Genomic DNA, 23,885 nt, shown 5'->3' on the forward strand with positions numbered 1-23,885 from the left:
TCCGCCCACTCACACAACCTGTCCAAGTCACCCTGCAGCCTTATTGCATCTTCCTCACAATTCACACTACCCCCCAACTTAGTATCATCTGCAAATTTGCTAATGGTACTTTTAATCCCTTCGTCTAAGTCATTAATGTATATTGTAAATAGCTGGGGTCCCAGCACCGAACCTTGCGGTACCCCACTGGTCACTGCCTGCCATTCCGAAAGGGACCCATTTATCCCCACTCTTTGCTTTCTGTCTGTCAACCAATTTTCTATCCATGTCAGTACCCTACCCCCAATACCATGTGCCCTAATTTTGCCTACTAATCTCCTATGTGGGACCTTGTCGAAGGCTTTCTGAAAGTCGAGGTACACCACATCCACTGACTCTCCCTTGTCAATTTTCCTAGTTACATCCTCAAAAAATTCCAGTAGATTTGTCAAGCATGATTTCCCCTTCGTAAATCCATGCTGACTCGGAATGATCCCGTTACTGCTATCCAAATGCTCAGCAATTTCGTCTTTTATAATTGACTCCAGCATCTTCCCCACCACTGATGTCAGACTAACTGGTCTATAATTACCCGTTTTCTCTCTCCCTCCTTTCTTAAAAAGTGGGATAACATTTGCTATCCTCCAATCCACAGGAACTGATCCTGAATCTATAGAACATTGAAAAATGATCTCCAATGCTTCCACTATTTCTAGAGCCACCTCCTTAAGTACTCTGGGATGCAGACCATCAGGCCCTGGGGATTTATCAGCCTTCAGTCCCATCAGTCTACCCAAAACCATTTCCTGCCTAATGTGGATTTCCTTCAGTTCCTCCATCACCCTAGGTTCTCCGGCCCCTAGAACATTTGGGAGATTGTGTGTATCTTCCTCAGTGAAGACAGATCCAAAGTAACGGTTTAACTCGTCTGCCATTTCTTTGTTCCCCATAATAAATTCCCCTGCTTCTGTCTTCAAGGGACCCACATTTGCCTTGACTATTTTTTTCCTCTTCACGTACCTAAAAAAACTTTTGCTATCCTCCTTTATATTATTGGCTAGTTTACCCTCGTACCTCATCTTTTCTCCCCGTATTGCCTTTTTAGTTAACTTTTGTTGCTCTTTAAAAGAGTCCCAATCCTCTGTCTTCCCACTCTTCTTTGCTATGTTATACTTCCTCTCCTTAATTTTTATGCTGTCCCTGACTTCCCTCGTCAGCCACAGGTGTCTCTTACTCCCCTTAGAGTCTTTCCACCTCTTTGGAATAAATTGATCCTGCAACCTCTGCATTATTCCCAGGAATACCTGCCATTGCTGTTCTACCGTCTTCCCTGCTAGGGCCTCCTTCCAATCAATTTTGGCCAGCTCCTGCCTCATGCCTCTGTAATCCCCTTTGCTATACTGTAATACCGACACTTCCGATTTTCCCTTCTGCCTTTCCATTTGCAGAGTAAAACTTATCATGTTGTGATCACTGCCTCCTAATGGCTCTTTTACCTCTAGTCCCCTTATCAGATCAGGATCATTACACAACACTAAATCCAGAATTGCCTTCTCCCTGGTAGGCTCCAGTACAAGCTGTTCTAAGAATCCATCTCGAAGGCACTCTACAAACTCTCTTTCCTGGGGTCCATTTCCAACCTGATTTTCCCAGTCTACCTGCATGTTGAAATCTCCCATAACCACCGTAGCATTACATTTTTGACACGCCAATTTTATCTCCTGATTCAACTTGCACCCTATGTCGAGGCTACTGTTTGGGGGCCTATAGATAACTCCCATTAGGGTCTTTTTACCCTTACAATTTCTCATTTCTATCCATACTGATTCAACATCTCCTGATTCTATGTCACCCCTTGCAAGGGAATGAATATCATTCCTTACCATCAGAGCAACCCCACCCCCTCTGCCCACCTGTCTGTCTTTTCTATACGTTGTGTACCCCTGAATATTCAGTTCCCAGCCCTGGTCCTCTTGTAACCATGTCTCAGTGATCCCTACAACATCATACTTGCCCATGACTAACTGAGCCTCAAGCTCATCCACTTTATTTTTTATACTACGCGCATTTAAGTACAACACTTTAACTTCTGTATTTACCTCCTCTCTCACATCGTATTACCCTTGGTTCTCTTACAGTCTAAATGTTCATCATTATCAGCTTAGAAAATACAATGCTTAATGAAACATATTCTGGTGTCCATATTGTAAAAGCATAACAAAACATATCAGAAGGTGCAGAAGTGATTTACAAGATTAATCTCAGAATTATAAGAGATTCTATCCTTCAGGTAAGATTGAACAGGCTGGAACTCTTTTTGAAAGGAGTATATTATAGTGATTTGATAGAAATCAAACACTATTTGGTCAGTGCTAACGTTTATGTCCTTTACAAACCTCTACCTCTCTTCATCTCAGCTTATCCTTATAAACTGAGATGAAGTTATAGTGATTATGATAGAAATATAGAAGGAATAGAGCAGAACAGGGGGAACAAGATTCAGATAATCATTCATACTGCCAATAGAGAATGGTGCAGAAAATGGGAGGATTATTTGAGGCAAATACTATATATACATTTGAATCTAGATATAAACATGAGGAAGAAAGGTAAGAGGAGTAAACTGAAATGAAGAGAGGTGAAGAAGGCTTGTAAAGGTTATAAACACCAGCACTGACCAAATAGTGTTTGATGCATGACCAATTCTGTGTAACTCATGCAGAGGGAATACATTTCTGATGGCTGGCTGAATTTTCTTTATGCAATTCACTCTGCATCATCTACTTCAAGATACCAGTGAGCAAAAAGTGAAGAGATTAGGGAAGACAAGGAAAAGACAAGATTCAATAGAATCCAAAATTTGAGGAACTTAATTTAGATAGGGAAAAGCTGCTTCTGTAAGAAGGACTTTTAATCAAAAAACACAGATTTAAGACAGTTGACAAAGTAAGTTGTATTATTGTTTTGAGGGATATTCACTGTTTGGAAGGATGCAGGATGCGATTTAAGAAATATTTTTCAAAAAGAGGGAGTTGGACTAAATGAACAAAATAATGTTCTGCAGCTTCATTCATTCCGGGAAAGGTTACAGATGATTTCAGCCCACTAATGCACGTTTCTATTGAATCAATTATGTCTGTAACAAGCATTAAAATTAATTATGCTGCAGAATTCAATGTATTGATGCTGGAACTATTTGCTTCATAAAGAGATAACAGCTTTATTACACTCATACAGAGGCAACATTTTAACAAAGACCTTATTTTCCTTCAAGCTGTTAAGTATTTTATTAGGATTCATTTTTATTATTAATTCCAGGTAATGGCAAAGGCTGGCTGATCACTGCTTGAATAACCTAACATTTATTGGCTAACTATATTTACCTTTGAGCAGGTGGTGTGACTCACCGTTTTCTTAAAGCATTCAGTTTTGTTTTGAAGGAAAGGACATACTGTGGTGTAGTAACTCAACGAGTCAGGCAGCATCTCCGCAGAACGTGGATAGGTGACGTTTCGGGTCGGGACTTTTCCTCAGTAGTCTGTAAACTAGCATCTACACTTCCTTGCTTCTACATTGTGTTGAAGGAACTCTTGTTTCTGTTTGACATAGATGAGGGGCTTGTTGAGTCAGTGAGGAGCGTTCTTACATAATGGCGTAAGAGTGAAATCTTATATCGACACTTATCACAGGATGCAGGTTGCACCATGAAGAACTGAGAGTAACCAGTTGAGTTTTTTATTATAATTTGACAAAGTTATGGTCAATGTTTTAATTCCAAGTTGGCATCGGCAGCAGGAACACACACCACCCAGAGTATTGCTATGGCATTTAACATCTCTCCTCATGCAGCTAGACATCAATTAAAAATAATGATGTTTTCCTTTCTTCTTTATAGTCAATAGTGCTGTGACTCCTCTTCATAATTGACTGGGCTCTCAATCACATTTGTTCCATTTCCCACAATTCTGTTCTTAACCTCCTCTCCTCCCACGCCACAAAAATATAGGGATCTCTTTGTCCTCAACGTCCGCCCACCAGCCTCTACATTTAACACATTTCCTCGATTATTCATGCTACTGAATGTTGCCACTGGATGCATCTTCCCATTCTCTCATCTTTCAGCAATCTAATTTGCAACTTCCATCTTCATTCTTCCATCTCCACCAAAAATCACTCTTTCTTCCCTTGCAACCTGCCCTTTCAGCTTTCCCCGTCTCGCTATCTAGCGATCCAGTTTGAATTCGGGTGAATCCGTGGTTGATGCACTCCCATTCTAGTGTATTGCAGTTAGTGCACACAATGCCGTCTCCTCAATTTGGAGAAATCAAACCACTTTCTGAAACACAGCTTTATTTAATCTGCAACGGTGACCCTGAGCTTTCAGCTGCCTGTCACTTTAATTCCCCATCCCACTCCCCCGTTGCTCCCTCTGTCTTTGGTTTTGTACCCTCTTCCGGTAAAATGTATGTTTCAGAAACAATGTCTGATCTTTTGATCGGGCACAGTAAAGCCCTCAGGATCCATCACTGAATTCAGCAATTTCAGATAGTCACCATTTCAAGACTGTATCAGAATTATGTAATGAAAGGTCATCTATTTGTAACATTTACCCAGTTTACTCTCTCTCCAGATGCAGCCTTTAGAGTCATAGAGTAGTGATACAGTGTGGAAACAGGCCCTGCGGCCCAACTTCTCCACCCGGTCAACATGTCCCAGCTCGCGCTTGGTCCATATCCCTCCAAACCTGTCCTATCCATATACCTGTCTAACTGTTCCTTAAACGTTGGGATAGTCCTAGCCTCAACTACCTCCTCTGGCAGCTTGTTCCATACACCCACCACCCTTTGTGTGAAGTTTACTCTTTCTACAGATGCAGCCTATCTTGCCAGGTATTTCATCACTCTCTTTTCTCTTCCTCATTTAGATTTCCAGCGTCTATTTTCCTTTGCTTTTCATACACCACTATTGCTTGTTTTGATGGCATTACTTACCAGCCGTGATTAGACCCTCTTTGACCCACTGAACACAAACATCTGTCAAAGTTGGATGTTCATAGTTATTCAATAACACCAAGACTTGTGATGTATTAGACAAAGAGACAAATATTTTCCAGTATTCCAAATCCTGCTGATTGAAAAACAAATATTAGTCTAGCACCTGGACAGTGGCTTGGTGTAATAGTACTCAGCCCAGGTTTCATTGGCACTTTTCAATGCAACTGCACCAGGTGCGACACCTGTTCTTTTATCTCTTCTCTTTCTACCATTCAAACATTCCCTGCAGCTGAAAGAATGATCCATTTGCACTTCCTCTAAGGTAATATATTCCATTCAGTGCTCACAAGGTGGTCTCCTTTACACAAACCTCAGATATGATGATTGCTTTGCAGAATACCTGCATTCACCACAGCGGTGACTCTGAGTTGTCTCTTCTCCCTCACACTTCAATTCCCTACCCCACTCCCACTTTGCCCTATTGTGGCCTCCTGCCCTGTTATAATGTAAACTTGGGAACAATACCCGATCTTCTGTATTGCTGCCTTTTGGGTTCATTATCAAATTCTACATTTTCAGCAAACTAACCCTCTCTGATCAGTCTGAAGAAGGGTCTCGCCCCAAAACGTCACCCATTCCTTCTCTCCAGAGATGCTGCCTGTCCCGCTGAGTTACTCCAGCATTTTGTGTCTACTCTCTGTACCAGATCTGGCAGGTTTTGTTGTAGGTCATCTATCTGCAGTATCAGATTAGTTTTCACTCCACTAATGCTGTTTGAGCATTTGTTACAGTTCTGTATTTCACGGCTTTCATTTTGCTTTGAGTGTTTTTTTTCTCTCTCTTTACTTAATAACTTCTTTTGTTAACTTTCTCACAAATTAACTTCCTGCACTGGGCATCAACTGGGTGACTTCATGCAGTGGCCTCACCATATCAAAGTTAATTCCTTTGCCGTATTCATCTCTCCCTTATCCTCTTTGCAACTGAAAGTTAACTTTTATTCTTTCTTTCCGGGTTTTGAAAAGAGATCTTCAACCTTAATCATTACCTTTGTTTCTCTTTCCACAGATGCCCATCCGACCTGTGGAGTATTACCAGAATTTGTCCTGCAGGTGCAATATATATATGTGTATATATATATATGTATATAATGTATATATATATATAGCTTAATATAAGAAAATAACTGCAGATGGTGGTACAAATCGATTTATTCACAAAATGCTGGAGTAACTCAGCAGGTCAGGCAGCATCTCGGGAGAGAAGGAATGGGTGACGTTCCGGGTCGAGACCCTTCTTCAGACTTTTCTATAGCTTAAGCTGCTTATGGAAACAACTGACTCTAAAGAAGCTGAGGAAATATTTGCAGGAGATCCACACTGCTAAAATGTTGTTTCCATCAGCAGTTGGAACAGTACAGCACAGGAACAGGCCCTTCAGCCCACAATGTTTGTGCCGAACACGATGATAAGTAGAACTAATCTCATCAGCCTGTACATGATCCATATCCCTCTATTCCCAGCACTTCCATATGCCTATCTAAAAAGCCTCTTAAACGGCACTATCGTATCTGCCTCCTCCATCACCCCAAGCAATGCGTTCCAGGCCCTCTTTGTTTAAAAAAACGCCCTGCACATCTCCATTAAATTTTCCCTCTTTCACGTTATTGCTATGCCCTCTAGTGATGTACATTTCCACTCTGGGAGAAAGATTCTGACTGTCTACCCTATCTATGCCTCTCATAATTTTGTATACTTCTAAAATGTCATCCCGCAATCTCCATTGAAAACAATCCTAGTCTATCAAAACTCTCCGTGTAGCTGAAATCTTCTAATCCAGGCACCATTCTGGTAAACTTCCCTTTCAAAAGCCTCCACATCTTTTCTGCAATGGGGCGTCCAGAACTGCACGTAATGCTCCAAACATGGTCCAACCAAATCAAAGCTTCTTGACCCTTATATTCAATGCCCCTGGCAAAGAAGGCAAAGCATACCATATGCCTTCTTAACCACCCTATCTACTAGTGCTGCTGCCTTCAGTGAGCTATAAATTTGAACTCCAAGATCCCTCTGCACATCAATGCTGTTAAGGATCTTGCCATTAACTGTATACAGTGCATTCAGAAAGTATTCAGACCCCTTCGCTTGTTCCACATTTTGCTACGTTACAGCCTTATTTTAAAGTGGATTAAAAATTTTTTTTTATCATCAATCTATGCAAAATACCCCATAATAAAAAAGCAAAAATAGGTGTTTAGAAATGTTTGCAAAGTAATTAAAAAGAAATAACTGAAATATCACATTTACATAAGTATTCAGACCCTTTGCTATGACATTCAAAATTGAGTTTATGTTCATCCTGTTTCAATTGATTAAGCTTGAGATGTTTCTACAACTTGATCGGAGTCCACCGGTGGTAAATTAAATTGATTGGAGATGATTTAGAAAGGCACACACCTGTCTATATAAGGTCCCACAGTTGACAGTGCATGTCAGAGTAAAAACCAACCCATGAAGACGAAGGAATTGTCTGTAGGTCTCTGAGACAGGATTGTGTCGAGACACAGATCTGGGGGAGGGTATAAAACAATTTCTGCAGCATTGCAGGTCCCGAAGAGCACAGTGGCCTCCGTCATTCTTAAATGGAAGAACTTTGGAACCACCAGGACTCTTCATAGAACTGGCTGCCTGGCCAAACTGAACAATCGGGGGAGAAGGGTCTTGGTCAGGGAACCCGATGGTCACTCTGACAGAGCTCCAGAGTTCCTCTGTGAAGATGGGAGAACCTTCCAGAAGGACAACTATATCTGCAGCACTCCACCAATCAGGCCTTTATTGTAGAGTGGCCAGACGGAAGCCACTCCTCAGTAAAAGGCACATGACAGCCTGCTTGGAGTTTGCCAAAAGGCACCTAAAGGACTCTCGGACCATGAGAAATAAGATTCTCTGGTCTGATGAAACCAAGATTGAACTCTTTGGCCTGAATGCCAAGTGGCACCGCTCATCACCTGGCCAATACCATACCTACGGTGAAGCATGGTGGTGGCAACATCATGCTGTGGGGATGTTTTTCAGTGACAGGAACTGGGAGACCAGTCAGGATCAAGGGAAAGATGAACGGAGGAAAGTACAGAGAGATCCTTGGTGAAAACCTGCTCCAGAGCGTTCTGGACCTCAGACTGGGGCAGAGGACAACGACCCTAAGCATGCAGCCAAGACAATGCAGGAGTGGCTTTGTGACAAGTCTGTGAATGTCCTTGAGTGGCCCAGCCAGAGCCTGGACTTGAACCTGATCGAACATCTCTGGAGGGACCTGAAAATAGCTGTGCATCGACGCTCCCCATCCAACCTGACAGAGCTTGAGAGGATCTGCAGAGAAGAATGGGAGAAATTACCCAAATACAGGTGTGCCAAGTTTGTCATACCCAAGAATTGAGGCTGTAATTACTGCCAAAGGTGCCTCAACAAAGTACTGAGTAAAGGGTCAGAATACTTTTGTAAATGTGATGTTTCAGTTATTTATTTTTAATTACTTTGCAAAAATTTCTAAACATGTTTTTGCTTTTTTATTATGGGGTATTGTGTGTAGGTTGATGATTAAAAAAATGAATTTAATCCATTTTAAAATAAGGCTGTGATGTAACAAAATGTAGAAAAAGAAAAGGGGTCTGAATACTTTCTGAATGCACTGTAAATAGCAGTTGTCAGTCTTTTCAATTTACCTAATATGTGACTACTTGCTGTGCGCACATGACGCAGAACAGGTCTAACTTATGGAAGGCACAAATCGCTGGAGTAACTCAATGGGTCAGGCGGCATCTCTGGATGAATGTGGATAGATGATGTTTCGGGTAGCGACCCTTCTTCAGACTCATTGCGGGATGAGAGAAAGCAAGCTGGAAAAGAGGGGGTTCCCCTTGCCTGTTTACCCATTACCAGTCATGCTCTGTCCATCCCCTCTTTCCCATCTTTCACTCTTGCCCCCCTGCAATCACTGAAGAAGGGTTTTGACCCAAAACGTCACCTATCCATGTTCTCCAAAGAAGATGCTTGACCCTCCAGGTTTCTCCAGCATTTTTAATGTATTTCTTTGGTATAAACCAGCATCTGCAGTTCCTTGTTATTACAGGTCTAATCTATATTTGGAATATGTGTAGGAAAGAACTGCAGATGCTGGTTTAAATCGAAGGTAGACACAAAATGCTGGAGTAACTCTGAAGAAGGGTCTCGACCCGAAACGTCACCCGTTCCTTCTCTCCAGAGATGCTGCCTGTCCCGCTGAGTTACTCCAGCATTTTGTGTCTATCTTGTATTTGGAAGTGGTTTTTAGAATACATTGGATGGTAAAATGCTCTTATCCTCATAATACAAGCAAGCCTTCCTTTAACATAACATAATCAATATTGGTGTGATCCAGCATGTAATTAATAGAAGATGCTGGGTTTTTTAAATTTTCATTTTGTTATGAATGTGTTTGAAACAAACCCAAGCAGGCATCTCCCAGTTAGATAGGAGTTTTGGAAAGTCTGCAACAGCGACATCTCAATGGGGTATTTAGTCAATGTAGTCCTAACAACTAAAAATCTCTACTGCTGGAAGTTCCAACAGTTGTTCAGACACCATGATAACATCACTGTTCCAACATTCCATGATGTCACATTTTAAAAAAAACTTATTTATTCAGGAGATGTGGTGGGTGTTACTGACCATTTGTTATCAGGGTCAGATTCTGAATCTTTGTAGAAGGATCCCGACTCAAAATGTCACTATCCATTTCTGTCCAAGATACTGCCTGACCTGTTACTAAAGCATTTTGTGTTTTGCTCAAGATTCCAGCATCTGCAGTTCCTTGTGATTCCAAGTTAACCACAATACTACCTTATCCCCTGAAGGATAGCACAGACTTTAAATCTCAGGGAGAATTTCTAGGCAGTTTTCCACTTGGCAAAATAGCATGTTTCATTTTTATTTAGTTTAAGCAACAATATTGATGATTGTAACAAATGTACTGTTTAGGAAGGAACTGCAGATGCTGGTTTACATCAAAGATAGATACAAAATGCTGGAGTAACTCAGCAGGACAGGTAGCATCTCTGGATGAATGGGTGATGTTTTGGATCAAGACCCTGTATCTTTCTCAGTAAGATACTTTTTGTCATATTTAGGAGCTGAAATCCGTTGATTTGTTCTCCGACAACCTAAGTGAGCTATTTTTTAAGCATTTGTTCAGTGTAGACTTGTCGATACATTACCCACATACCATTCAGAGCTGCCTCAAAGGAATTCCATGAAAACAGCCAAATGATCAAACAGGCAAGTCTGAACTAGGTAGGAATAAGCCAATCAAGGTTAAAATGTGCCTGACTATAGTTAAAGACTTTGACTGCAGCTTGCAGGTCGTCCTGCAGATATTCTGGACATTATTTTAAGCTTTTGTTAGGGATTGTTTAACTTTTTCACTTCCTCAATAGTTATTAAGGGAAAGGTACTAGCCTGGAGTGTGAAAAGTTATTTGAACAGGATTGGAAGCCAGATGCCAATAAATGTGAGTACAAACTAAGGAAGTCATAGAGTAAATATCATCAATACTTCACTCTATTGCACTGAATCATCAAGGGAATCGGAGACCTGAGTACAGGAAGGAAAAATATTTGACTGTTTCATTTGGTGTAGCAACACACATTTATCCTTGGTTGTTTCAAACAAAATGTCAACAGGTAATTAAAGGCTTTTCAAATCTTTCTGCTGCTCTAGACAGTGGCTGAAGAACCATAACAAATGAACAGAAGCATTAGGGTTCAACTGCTGATTTGATGTAAATCGGCAGCAGGTGGGTGAGCACTATTTGGCATAAGTGCTCCTTGAATTAGAGGATGGTTATTCTAGCCGGAAGCCTAATTTTCAAAATATTGCAAAGAATGAGTAGCCCCAAAATAGGCCATTTGGCCTTACAGATCCATTCATGCTTATTATACAAAAGATGATTTTATTTAATATTAATGAACATTAATATTGTTTCTTGATTAATAATGGTGAGGTAGTTGTAATAAATAGAACTAAGAATATAATATGTGTCACGTTTGTGGAATTTAGACAATTCCTCATGTAACTTTGAAGTGCAAAGTGGAAATTGAGTGGGTAATCGTGTTTGACAGCAGTCCCATTAACCAAAAAATACTGAATCCACAATGAAATACGAGTCCTAAAGTACTTAATCTTGCCAAATGACAGGTAAAGTATTTTGACAATGATATTTGGTTTGTTGCTCATCATTTTAGTATTGGTATTAACTGCAGATAGTGCAAGATTAAGTACTCTAGGACTCTTATCTCAGTTGGACTCTTATCTGCAGTTCATACCAATAGCAGAATCATGAGCAATGAACAAAATGTCTTTGTCTGTTACTTTACCTGTCATTTATAGTGATACAAATTCACGTTGTTATTTTATATAATTTTAACTGAGTCTGTTTTTGCCATCTCCAAGCAAATAATTTGCTTCTACATCCAGTCTGGGAAAGACGTTCCTAAATCTATCTTCTGAATGACAAATGTGGGAACCTTGTGTTGTATAAGGCCTCCAGAGCATAGAAATCCCATTGAGATGTATTAAAACATGGTGAAGAAGTACTTTTGGCACTATTTCATGATCTCAAATTTCCCACGTCCAAGATGATAAGAGAATGCAAAAGAACCTTAGAGATGCTTTCTGTCATGGGCCTCCTCCAGTGCCATAGTGAGGCCCACCGGAAATTGAAGGAATAGCACCTCATATTTCGCCTGGGCAGCTTGCAGCCCAGTGGTATGAACATTGACTTCTCCAACTTTAGATAGTTCCTCTGTCCCTCTCTTCCCCTCCCCCTTCCCAGGTCTCCCTCTATCTTCCTGTCTCCACCTATATCCTTCCTTTGTCCCGCCCCCTGACATCAGTCTGAAGAAGGGTCTCGACCCGAAACGTCGCCCATTCCTCTCCCGAGATGCAGCCTGACCTGCTGAGTTACTCCAGCATTTTGTGAATAAATACCTTAGAGATGCTATGATCATAGCCACTGTCTTGAAGAAAAGCCTCGATCCAAAACGTTGACTTTTTCCCTCCACAGATGCCGCCTGACCCGCTAATTTCCTCCAGCTTCCTCAAGAATTGAGGTCTGATTACGGTAATTAAAGTGGGGTCTTCTGGTTATTTCAGAGAGTTGTGAATCTGTGGAATTCTCTGCCTCAGAAGGCAGTAGAGGCCAATTCTCTGAATGCATTCAAGAGAGCTAGATAGAGCTCTTAAGGATAGCGGAGTCAGGGGGTATGGGGAGAAGGCAGGAACGGGGTACTGATTGAGAATGATCAGCCATGATCACATTGAATGGCGGTGATGGCTCGAAGGGCCGATTGGCCTACTCCTGCACCTATTGTCTATTGTCTATTATCTGATGCAGGGAAAGTCCTCAAGGATCCTCCTCAACTGTCCCCTCATATCAGCTAAGGAGTCATAATTGCAAATTTCCATCAAGAAATTCTATGAACAGATTGCTGCATGTGAAAAATCAATGAAAAATGCAGAAGACAGCTCCAACCATACGATCTTTTTTGATACCATATAGACATTTAACCGTCCCAAATATGGATGGAGTATCCCTTTCAGATGTGGCTGTCTTCTAAAAGCCATTGGATCCAACATCCGCTGCCCAATCATATTGAATCTGTAATCTATCAAACTTCCTTGTTGAAACACTGCACTTCACCTGGATTGTTGGTCTACATTTGGAGCAGAAAATTGTTCAATTTCCGTTGCCCTTCTTCAAAGTTAAAATAGTCCAACTTTAGAAAACATGCTCCACATCATTGACTCCTTCAATTTAGTGAAAAGATGGTCCTCACACAAAACATCCAGAAGACAAAGGTCCTCTACTAATCTTGCTTTGCTACACTACAATCACTGCTCCCTACAATAACCAATCATCGTAGGCAGCTTGAAATTGTAAATTAATGTTCTTATCCCAGGACCTTCATCAAAACACATGGTTCTTAGGATTATCCAAAATGCTCCTCCATTTTGAGTGTTACATTTCTTTTTCATGGTGAAGAAATTGATAACAAAATTCATCATCTGCAGTGCAACAGTCATCCCTTGGCTGATGAAGGATGAACAACAGCCAAAATCTCAAGCTCCTGGCCTATGGATCAGTGTGATCATTGCTGCTTTGGGGACATAGAAACATAGAAAATAGGTGCAGGAGTAGGCCATTCGGCCCTTCGAGCCTACACTGCCATTCAATATGATCATGGCTGATCATCCAACTCGGTATCCTGTACCTGCCTTCTCCCCATACCCCCTGATCCCTTTAGCCACAAGGGCCACATCTAACTCCCTCTTAAATATAACCAATGAACTGGCCTCAACTACCTTCTGTGGCAGAGAATTCCACAGATTCACCACTCTGTGTGAAAAAAAACTTTCTCATCTCGGTCCTAAAAGACTTCCCCCTTATCCTTAAACTGTGACCCCTTGTTCTGGACTTCCCCAACATCGGGAATAATCTTCCTGCATCTAGCCTGTCCAACCCCTTAAGTATTTTGTAAGTTTCTATAAGATCCCCCCTCAATCCCAACCGACAGTAGAGACCTCAGGAACTGGAGAATTACTGCCATTATTATGTCCACAAAATCCTGCAAGTCGTTTGGCAGGAGAGGTGAAGCTAGGTTGATAAACTCAATGTACTCAGCAGCGAGGCCTGGTCATATTCAACGACATTCATTGAATGAGATGCATTGTGGGTATGTCTGTCACCAGTCTTTCAAAAGCAATCATTCTAGATTGAGTTCTGTAGCAGGCAGACATTTCCAGGAAGGCAGAGAAAGTGCTTCAAAGACGTTCTTAAAGCCGCCTTGAAGAAATGTAACATTCTCAATCACCGATGGGGAAACTCTGCTTAAAATTGAGCAGCATTTGGGATGGGATTGGGAACCTTGAGTTTTAGTGGCAGGAGCACACAGAGGTAATGTGCAAACAGCTGTGGAAGCGTACAATATCCTAAAATACCGACCCTTTTTTTTGCTCCATTTGTGGAAGGATCAGCAATCTTGCATAAACACTTTAGCCTTTTTCGATTATCCAAAACTAGAGTGGAGCAAATCACCCATGAGCCTGAAAGACTCCCTTGGCACCTATTGACCTGAGATAATTACTTGTTTTTAAACAACTATGATTGCTGCCTGAAACAGTTAGTGTGTGCCCAATAAAGTAGTGAAATCAAGTGTCAGATGATGCAAGTTAAGTCCCAACTATAATTTTAACATCAATGTTTAACTTCCTCAGTACATTTACAAACAATAGAGGTGCAGATTGGCAAGAGGCCATTACCAACATCAGTTAACTAAATCTTCACTAGCTGTAGTTTAAAGTACTGCAATGGTTTGAGGCATTTAATGAGTTGATTATACTATTATATTAATTGAATGTAAAGGGCATATAGTGAATCATAAAATAAAATGGCATAGAAGGAATTGATCCATTGTGCCTCTGCCAGTTCTTTAAGAGTATCCAATTAGGTATTTCCATTTTGCTCTTTCCCCCAACCCTTTCTCCCCAGTTAGTAGCCATGTATTTTGCCTTGAAGCAAATTCCAAGCCGCAACAGGGGATAACTAGTTCCTGTTTGTATTAATCAGGTGACTGCTGGCATTTACTCAGTCCCCTATGGGCGACTGGAAGGACGAGAGGGATCTAGGGTTGATGCAGACAAGCCTCTCCCTTCTTGGGCCTCTTTGATTTGATTTGGGCCATCCTGTTGACTCTTTCAGCTAGATTTGCCGTTTTCATAAATGAAGAACAATTTGCAGAGTTGTGTGAAGGGTAAGAGACAGTTGGGTTCATTGGACAGTCCTTTCAAACAAGTGGCATAGATACAATGGGCCAAATAGCCTCCATATATGAATGAGTCTATGGTTTGTGACGCTCAAGGGTTTAAGCTCTATCAACATAATACTGGAGTTTGATCATCAGTCATAAATCATGTCGGTATCTACCTGTTTCCCTGGCAAGATTAATCAGGTAATGTGATTGTTACTATGCCAACTGAAATCCATTTTCTTTCTCCCTGGGAACTCTGCCCCCTTGCAATGGTATTCTGTTCTCGCGTTGACTTCCAATGAGTGACTGCAATGCTGAAGCTTCTGGAAAGTTCTTTTGGTCACGTGCACCCTCTGCTGGAAGCATTTCACCTCCATTCTGAAATCTATGCTTTTTCATAGCATGATAAATGTAGCATGCTTGTGTGCAGTGGGAGCATATTTAACAAAATCCACATAGAAATCAGATTGGCATCCTTGGACAAAACTTGGAGCTGCTATCTTATGTGAATCAAGCAATGGGTTCAGAAGTCTTCATAGCGTTGTTGGCTTTTGTCAAGTATGAACACCATCCCCTCCCCACATTATTTACACATCTATACGGGTTTGATTATTTTATTGTTGTATTTTGCCATAGCAACTGTTCATAGCCCTCTACACTACTCCCAGCTGAAGGAAGTAAAGCTATTCAATTTACACACAGCAAGCTTCCACAAGCAGCAATATGATCATGATTAGACATTGATGTTGAATGAGGAATATCCATTGAGCAGGATATCAGGAATAATTCTCTTCCTCCATCCTAATGAGCGAGAATACTTTTTATACTTAATTTTGTACAAATGATATTGAATGTGGTAGCCATATAGGGAGTGAAGAAGAGACTCGTCAAATGTTGATAAGAAATTGCATATGCTGGAATTTCAAGCAAAACACAAAGGCTGTAGGAACTGTATCTTCAGTTGTGGGAACTCGGCAGGTCAGGCAGCATTTGGGTAGGGAATGGACAGGCATTGTTTCAGTGGGGACCCTTCTTCAGACTGAAGGGGCCCAATCGAATCATCACCTGTTCATTCCCTCCCCAGATGCTGAGTGATCCACTGAGACCAGTCTGAAGAAGGGTCTCGACCCGAAACGTCACCCATTCCTTCTCTCCTGAGATGCTGCCTGACCTGCTGAGTTACTCCAGCATTTTGTGAATAAATACTTCACTGAGACCATCCAGTACTTTGTGTTTGGTAATTAAGATGTTGACGGGAATGGAGGGCTGAAGATATAAGGGGAGAATGGATAGGCTGGAGTTACTCTTGTTGTAATGTTGGAGGTTGAGTGGTGACCTTATGGAGGTTTATAACATTTTGAGGGGGCATAGATAAGATAGGTAATATATTTTTAAAGAGGCAGAGGAGTCTAGAGCTAGTGAACATGAGTTTAAGATGACTGGGGCATATGGGTGAATGGTGGACTGTGGACAGGTGAAGCATCTGGTCCCCTGTGCATCTTATCCTTCTGACTCTGCCAAACACTGGTGATATAATAATCCTTCTTACAATGGCATAGTCAGATTTCGATGGGCAAAGATAACCAGAGCAATGAAGAAAGGGAAAGAGGTGAGACAGGGGCCAGTGGTGATTGGTGCACCAAGGAGAGATGGTAAAATGTTTAAGAGGCTTTTATATAGGCATGTGGATATGCAAAGAATTGAGGGTTATGATCATGTGGGGGCAGATGAGATTAGTTTATCTTGGCATTATGTTCAGCACAGACATTGTGGGCCTGTTCCTGTGCTATCTGCATTCTCTTGTGTCTCCTCGTCGTTACGACTCGGGCAAACAGACTGGTGATAATAATAATCATTCTTACAAAGTAATTGCCAGATCTGGATGGCCAAAGCATTCTAACACACCAATTGGGATAAAGAACAAAACATTTGCACTAACAATTTGGAATCTCTGGAGAGAAGGAATGGGTGACGCTTTGGGTCAAGACCCATCCCGAAACATCACCCATTCCCTCACTCCAGATGCTGCCCGTCGTGCTGAGTTACTCCAGCATTTTGTGTCTATCTATGTGTAGTTCCTTCCTGCACATGGAAGAAGGTCATTTGGCCCATCCAACTCCTCCAACATATGGGTGACACTTCCCAGATATTTGAGCAATGATTAATCCAGTTGCTAAAAATAAATAATTTTATATTAAAAAAATAAAGATATTTAAATAAATACACAGATAAAGATAGATAAATAAAGATAAATACATAAACAGATAGATAGATAAACAGATAGATAAATAAACAGATAGATAAATAAATAGATAGATAAATAAATAGATAGATAAATAAATAGATAGATAAATAAAGATAGATAGATAGATAAATAAAGATATAGATAGATCAATAAACAGATAGATAGATAGATAGATAAATAAACAGATAGATAAATAAACAGATAGATAGATAAATAAACAAATAGATAAACAGATAGATAGATAGATAAATAAACAGATAGACATAGATAAATAAACAGATAGATAGATAAATAGATATAGATAAATAAACAGATAGATAGATAAATAGATATAGATAAATAAACAGATAGATAGATAGATAAATAAACAGTTAGATAGACAGATAGATAAATAAACAGATAGACAGATAGATAAATAAACAGATAGATAGATAGATAAACAGATAGAGAAATAAATAAGTATATTGAATTAACCTCTTTTCCAAGCTCTTACCAATAATAGACTTGTATACAAAGCGTGCTTCTTTAGCACGCAAGAAATAATGTCATTTTGCCCACTCATCAAAGCATATTTTGAAATAATAATATGTTATAACACCTTTTTTAATTATAATATTTGTCGGCAACGAACGATAGTTTTAATCCGCTGCTGCCGCCGCTGCCGCGTTGTGTGCTTGGACTCACTCAGGTCTAAGCTTGCGAGGCGAGGTGCTGCCGCCGCCATTTTGAACGCAACGGTCGCGGCGCGCGGCGCCATTCGAACGGCCGCGGCCGTTGGCCCCGGAGACGCGTTGCCAGTGGCAACCCCATCCCCTCCCCTCACATCGGAGCCGGAGCCGGTCCGAGGAGCTCCTAGCGGCCGCAGCCAGCGCTTCACCACACGTCGGCCTCACTCACACACACACACACACACACACACGCACTAACTAAAAAAAACAAAAACAATTCAACTTCATCTAATGAGCGAAGCGGAAGCGCGTTTCCGAGTCCGAACCTCCGGGAGTCGAAACATTTCGATGAAAATCAACGGAAAATGATCGGTAATTATCACACGCTTCTGATCCGAGAATAAATAGAGTATTTCCAGCTTGGATCCAACAGGTGGCTCCGTGGCGCAATGGATAGCGCATTGGACTTCTAGAGGCTGAAGCGATTCAAAGGTTCCGGGTTCGAGTCCCGGCGGAGTCGAGTTCTTTTTGTCTCCACCTGATTATGTAGAATACAATTAACTTTCGCAATAATTTATAAACACTCATAATAGTTATTTCCACTTCATATGTATTAAAACAAAGTCCGTGCTTTATGCTCTGTTTTGATTAACCAAACCAAATGGTCTATAAATACATCTTTATAGAAACAAAGAACTGCAGAAATCTTTATAATGTATCTTAGAATTTATAATTATGAAAGATCATTTAAAAAATATATATATAAATTTAAAAAAATCTTGAGGTTTATATCCTGTTATAAAATAAATAATTCCTTTGGAGAGATCAGAAATACTGAGGGAATTAAAGCAAATTCAGCTGGAAATACTTAACGGGACCCCACTACTGGCCACATCTTCCCATCCCCTCCCCTTTCAGAGACCGTTCCCTCCTTAACTCCCTGGTCCACTCGTCCCTTCCTACCCAAACCACCCCATCCCCAGGCACTTTCCCCTGCAACCGCAGGAGATGCAACACCTGTCCCATTACCTCCCCCCTCAACTCCATCCAAGGACCCAAACAGTCTTTCCAGGTGAGGCAGAGGTTCACCTGCACCTCCTCCAACCTCATCTATTGTATCCGCTGCTCGGGATGTCAGCTTCTTTACATCGGTGAAACCAAACGCAGGCTTGGCGATCGTTGTGCTCAACACCTTCGCTCAGTCCGCCTTAACCAACCTGATCTCCCGGTGGCTGAGCACTTCAACTCCCCCTCCCACTCCCAGTCTGACCTTTCTGTCATGGGCCTCCTCCAGTGCCATAGTGAGACCCACCGGAAATTGGAGGAACAGCACCTCATATTTCGCTTGGGCAGCTTGCAGCCCAGCGGTATGAACATTGACTTCTCCAACTTTTGATAGTTCCTCTGTCCCTCTCTTCCCCCTTCCCAGTTCTCCCTCTATCTTCCTGTTTCCACTTATAACCTTCCTTTGTCCCGCCCCCCTGACATCAGTCTGAAGAAGGGTCTCGGCCCGAAACGTCACCCATTCCTTCTCTCCTGAGATGCTGCCTGGACCTGCTGAGTTACTCCAGCATTTTGTGAGTAAATGCCTTCGATTTGTACCAGCATCTTCAGTTATTTTCTTACACTAACAAAAACCCAGCATCAAATCCAGAGGGAAACAAAATAAATGAGTTTTCATCAATCTGAGAGAAAATTGCGAGAGTTTTCATCCAAATGAAAGTTAAATTGCGAGAGTTTAATCATAATGGGAGATTTTTTTTAGTTTGTAATCAAAAAGAGAGAAAACTGAAATTTTTAACGAGTACTTTGTGAGATTTTTTATCAGAATAAGAGTAAATTGTGAGTTTTCATCAAAATGGGAGAAAACGTTGTTTTTATCAAAATGAGAGAAAATTGTGGCCCCTGTATCTATCAAGCCCACAGCTTTTAATGTGCAGAGGAATGCAGGGGTGAAAAGGACCAAAGAGAAGATCGTGAAAGTTGGCACAGAAGTGTGAGGTGCTTGAGTGCTGGTCCCAGAAGAGGATCTACTCTTGTAAAGCTATATTCCAACTATAAATCTATCTATTAGCTACACTATTAGCTACACTAAACTACATTCTGCACTCTGGCATTTTTCTCTTTGCATTACCTGTTGTGCTTGTGTATGGCAAGTTTGTATCCATTTATGATTTAATCTGATTTAATTGGATAGCATCCATCAAAAGCTTTTTATTTTACTTGTGGACATTTGACAATAATAGACTAAAACCAATAGCAAGGAGGTGTAAAGAGAAATAGGAGAATTGTATCTAATGGTATTGTAGAACTTAGCGTAGAGCCAAGAAGACTGCAAGGTGCCTAAATGGAAGATGGAGACACAAAGAACTGCAGATGCTGGATTCTTGAGCAAAAAGACAAAGTGCTGGAGGAAGAGTGGATCAGACAGTATTTATGGAGGGAATGGACAGGCAACATATCTGATCGGGATCCTTCTTCATACTCCGGAGTCTAAAGAAGGGAACACAGCTACCAGCTTTGGAAGGCATCTACAACACACGATGCCTCGGAAAAGCCACCAGCATCCACAAAGACTCCTCACACCCCTGCAACAGTCTGTTCGAACTCCTTCCATCGGGCAGACGATACAAGTCCTTCTATGCCAGCACCTCCAGACTCAGGAACAGCTTCATCCCCAGGGCCATAGCTGCTATGAACCGTTCCTACTGAGCCGGATGGTCAAAACGCACAGTGATCCAGCACAGATCTACTTGCACTTTATTCTGTTACAATTTGTTTCGTTGGGTTGTTGTTGTTTAAATTAATTAAATTATTGCATCGTATGGGAGGCGCATTCCCAATCTCGTTGTACCCCTATACAATGACAATAAAGATATATTGTATTGTATTGTATTGTATTGTATTGACTCAAAACATTGCATGTCCTTTCCCTCCACAGATGCTGCCGGACTCATTGCATCCTCCCAGCACTTAGATTTTTTAGATTTAGATTTAGAGATACAGCGTGGAAACAGGCCCTTCGGCCCACCCGCACATTAACACTATCCTACACCCACTAGGGACAATTTTTACATTTGCCCAGCCAATTAACCTACAAACCTGTACGTCTTTGGAGTGTGGGAGGAAATCGAAGATCTCAGAGAAAACCCACGCAGGTCATGGGGAGAACGTACAAACTCCGTACAGACGGCACCCGTAGTCAGGATCGAACCTGAGTCTCCGGCGCTGCATTCGCTGTAAGGCAGCAACTCTACTGCTGCGTCACCGTGCCACCCCTGAATCATGTCAAGTAGCATCAAAAGAGTCCCTTAAGCTCACATAGTCTGTGCTGATATCATGACTTTGGGAGACCATGATAAGCATCACCACCTGCTCAGTTTGCAAGTTCGGCTCTGAACTTCCAGTCATTTATCACTTCAACTATCCATCCTATTACCACTCTGACTTGCTTGCTACAGAGAAAATGCAGATAAAGAAAGTGCATGCATTGCAGCGAGGTTGATTGGAGAAGTGGGAATTTTTTGTCTCAGGAGTATAGATTTCATGGCATTATTTTGAAGCAGATCGAGTTTTATAACTGGTGTTCTGGCCAATATTTATTCTCATTCAACATTGTCAAAAAAAAGAGCCTCTTGCTATTATCATGTTGCTGCTTGTGGGAAGTTGTTGTGCGTAAAATGTACTTTGAAACAGGACATATGAAGTTCTTACTAGCCTGAAATTAACTTTAAAATATGATCATGAAAGGTATTATATAGAACATAGAATAGTCTTGCACAGGAACTGGCCCCTTAGCCCACAATGCCTATGCCAAACATGATGCCAAGAGCAACTCTTATCTGCATGCACATAATCCATAATCCTCCATTCCCTGCATATCCATGTGAAACTTCCTCCTCAGGCAGTGAAGAAAGCGAATGGTATGTTGACATTCATAGCAAGAGGATTTGAGTTTAGGAGCAGGGAGGTTCTGCTGCAGTTGTACAGGGCCTTGGTGAGACCGCACCTGGAGTATTGTGTGCAGTTTTGGTCTCCTAACCTGAGGAAAGACGTTCTTGCCTTAGAGGGAGTACAGAGAAGGTTCACCAGATTGATCCCTGGGATGGCGGGACTTACATATGAGGAAAGACTAGATAGACTGGGCTTGTACTCGCTGGAATTTAGAAGACTGAGGGGGGATCTTATAGAAACATATAAAATTCTTGAGGGGTTGGAGAGGCTAGATGCGGGAAAATTGTTCCCGATGTTGGGGGAGTCCAGAACCAGGGGTCACAGCTTAAGGATAAGGGGGAAGTCTTTTAGGACCGAGATGAGAAAACATTTCTTCACACAGAGAGTGGTGAGTCTGTGGAATTCTCTGCCACAGAAGGTAGTTGAGGCCAGTTCATTGGCTATATTTAAGAGGGAGTTAGATGTGGCCCTCTTTGCTAAAGGGATCAGGGGGTATGGAGAGAAGGCAGGTACAGGCTACTGAGCTGAATGATCAGCCATGATCATATTGAATGGCGGTGCAGGCTCGAAGGGCCGAATGGCCTACTCCTGCACCTATTTTCTATGTTTCTATGTTTCTATGTACATCTTAAAACTTTCCTCCTTTCACTTAAAGTTATGCTGTCTAGTCTTTGACATTTCCACCAAAACAGAGGTTCTAACTGTCTACCCGAGACACACACACACACATATATATATATATATATATATATATATATATATATATATATATATATATATTTATCCCTTCATAATATCTTTATCAGATTTCCTCTCAGATGCTGACTTTCCAGAGAAAACTTCCAAGTTTGTTCCTTATAGCTAATACCTTAGAAAGCTTTGCACCCCCTCCAAAGCCACATCCATCCTGTATTGGGGTGACCCAAATTGCATGGAATACGTCAAATGTAACCTAACCAAAGTATTATAGAGCTCAACATGACCTCCTGACTCTTATATCCAATGCCCAGACCAATAAAGGCAAGTGTACCATACGCCTTCTTTCCCACTCTAGCTACGTGTTCATTTCTTAGTCAAAGTTATAGAATAAGTCATCATGCTAATTTATCTCACTACTCCTTCTAACCTTGTTGTAACCTTGTCATTCAGCCGTTGTCGCTCAGGAAAGCAAAAAAATAAATTTAAGCTCTGCGTGTGTTCAAAATTAATTAATTGTAATTGTCTTTTTTAATCAAACCACCAGATGGAGCCACAGGCCTGTCTCAGAAGTGGGTAGTTTCTTCTGCATGATGATGCGAGTGAGTGATTCTTCATCAACATTCTTGCACAGTTTCTATAAGTTTCCACTCAGCTTTATCTGACTGGGCACTGTCAAAAGAACATGGGTCTGAAAACACTTAATTATTTATTAACTAAATTCTGTATGGTGTCCAGATTGTTAATGATCAGTCCAGTCAGGGTCTTGTGTCTTCCATTGGAAGGCAAACCGTTGGTTCAGTTATAACGGGGGTAGGAATTTCTTCTTGCAAAGGGTGGTGAATCTCCATAATTGTCTAACCAGGAGGATTACTAAATTAATCTTAGTGGCATTATTATCTTATGTTCTAACGTGTGTGTTGCTAACACTGGTTAAAAGAATTCTGGAATTTACTTCACATTAACATCAGTTGTTAGCACTTCATACCATGTAACGTGGAATTGCTGACGTTTTAGACCGAGACCCTACTCCGTGAGAGTGGAGAGGGAAGATAGGTGGTGTAAAGAGAGAGGAGGGAGAGCAGCCAATTAACCTGTGAATCACAACGGGATGTGGGGGGAAACCAGAGCACCCAGAGGAACACCAGGCAGTTGCAGGGAGATCGGGCCTGGGTTTCTGGTGCTGTGAGGCAGCAGCTCCACCAACTGCACCACTGTGCTACCTGTTTTCTGTGCTAAAGGAAATAAACATGTGTCTACACTGTTGCCAAAGTCAGAAGCGCCTTGTTAGAATCTTGCTCCAGATCTATGATTATTTTTGCCATATTTGACACCTCTCTGTTGTCGAAAGCAAATAAAGCTGTGCTGTCTAAGTCCACAGTGTTTGAATGTGATCGTAGGCTGAAGTGCTGGCAGAGTTATAGATACTTTAGTGGCAATGTTCTGCCATGTGCTCTTTGCTCCAAAAAGCTGCCTCCTTCTCTTCAAAAAGCTCTAGATGAATGATC

The 23,885-nt window shown here is 41.4% G+C and overlaps 1 protein-coding gene and 1 non-coding gene across 2 annotated transcripts in view; one reads left to right on the plus strand and one right to left on the minus strand.

Moving 5' to 3' along the window:
* sh2d3a (SH2 domain containing 3A) overlaps nucleotides 1-17,850 on the minus strand; it is a 55,926-nt gene extending 38,076 nt beyond the window's left edge. Inside the window, exon 1 of the mRNA XM_078429232.1 lies at nucleotides 17,744-17,850. The gene's annotated coding sequence lies outside the window, so the exon portion shown is untranslated. The remainder of the gene's footprint in view (nucleotides 1-17,743) is intronic.
* Nucleotides 17,851-18,162: 312 nt separating this feature from the next.
* On the plus strand, nucleotides 18,163-18,247 carry trnar-ucu (transfer RNA arginine (anticodon UCU)). Its single transcript is given in 2 exon segments — nucleotides 18,163-18,199; nucleotides 18,212-18,247. It is a non-coding gene; the product is annotated as a tRNA-Arg (tRNA).
* The last annotated feature ends 5,638 nt before the right edge of the window (nucleotides 18,248-23,885 follow it).

The sequence above is a fragment of the Rhinoraja longicauda genome, chromosome 37, assembly GCF_053455715.1.
Source record: "Rhinoraja longicauda isolate Sanriku21f chromosome 37, sRhiLon1.1, whole genome shotgun sequence".
Taxonomy (NCBI): Eukaryota; Metazoa; Chordata; class Chondrichthyes; order Rajiformes; family Arhynchobatidae; genus Rhinoraja; species Rhinoraja longicauda.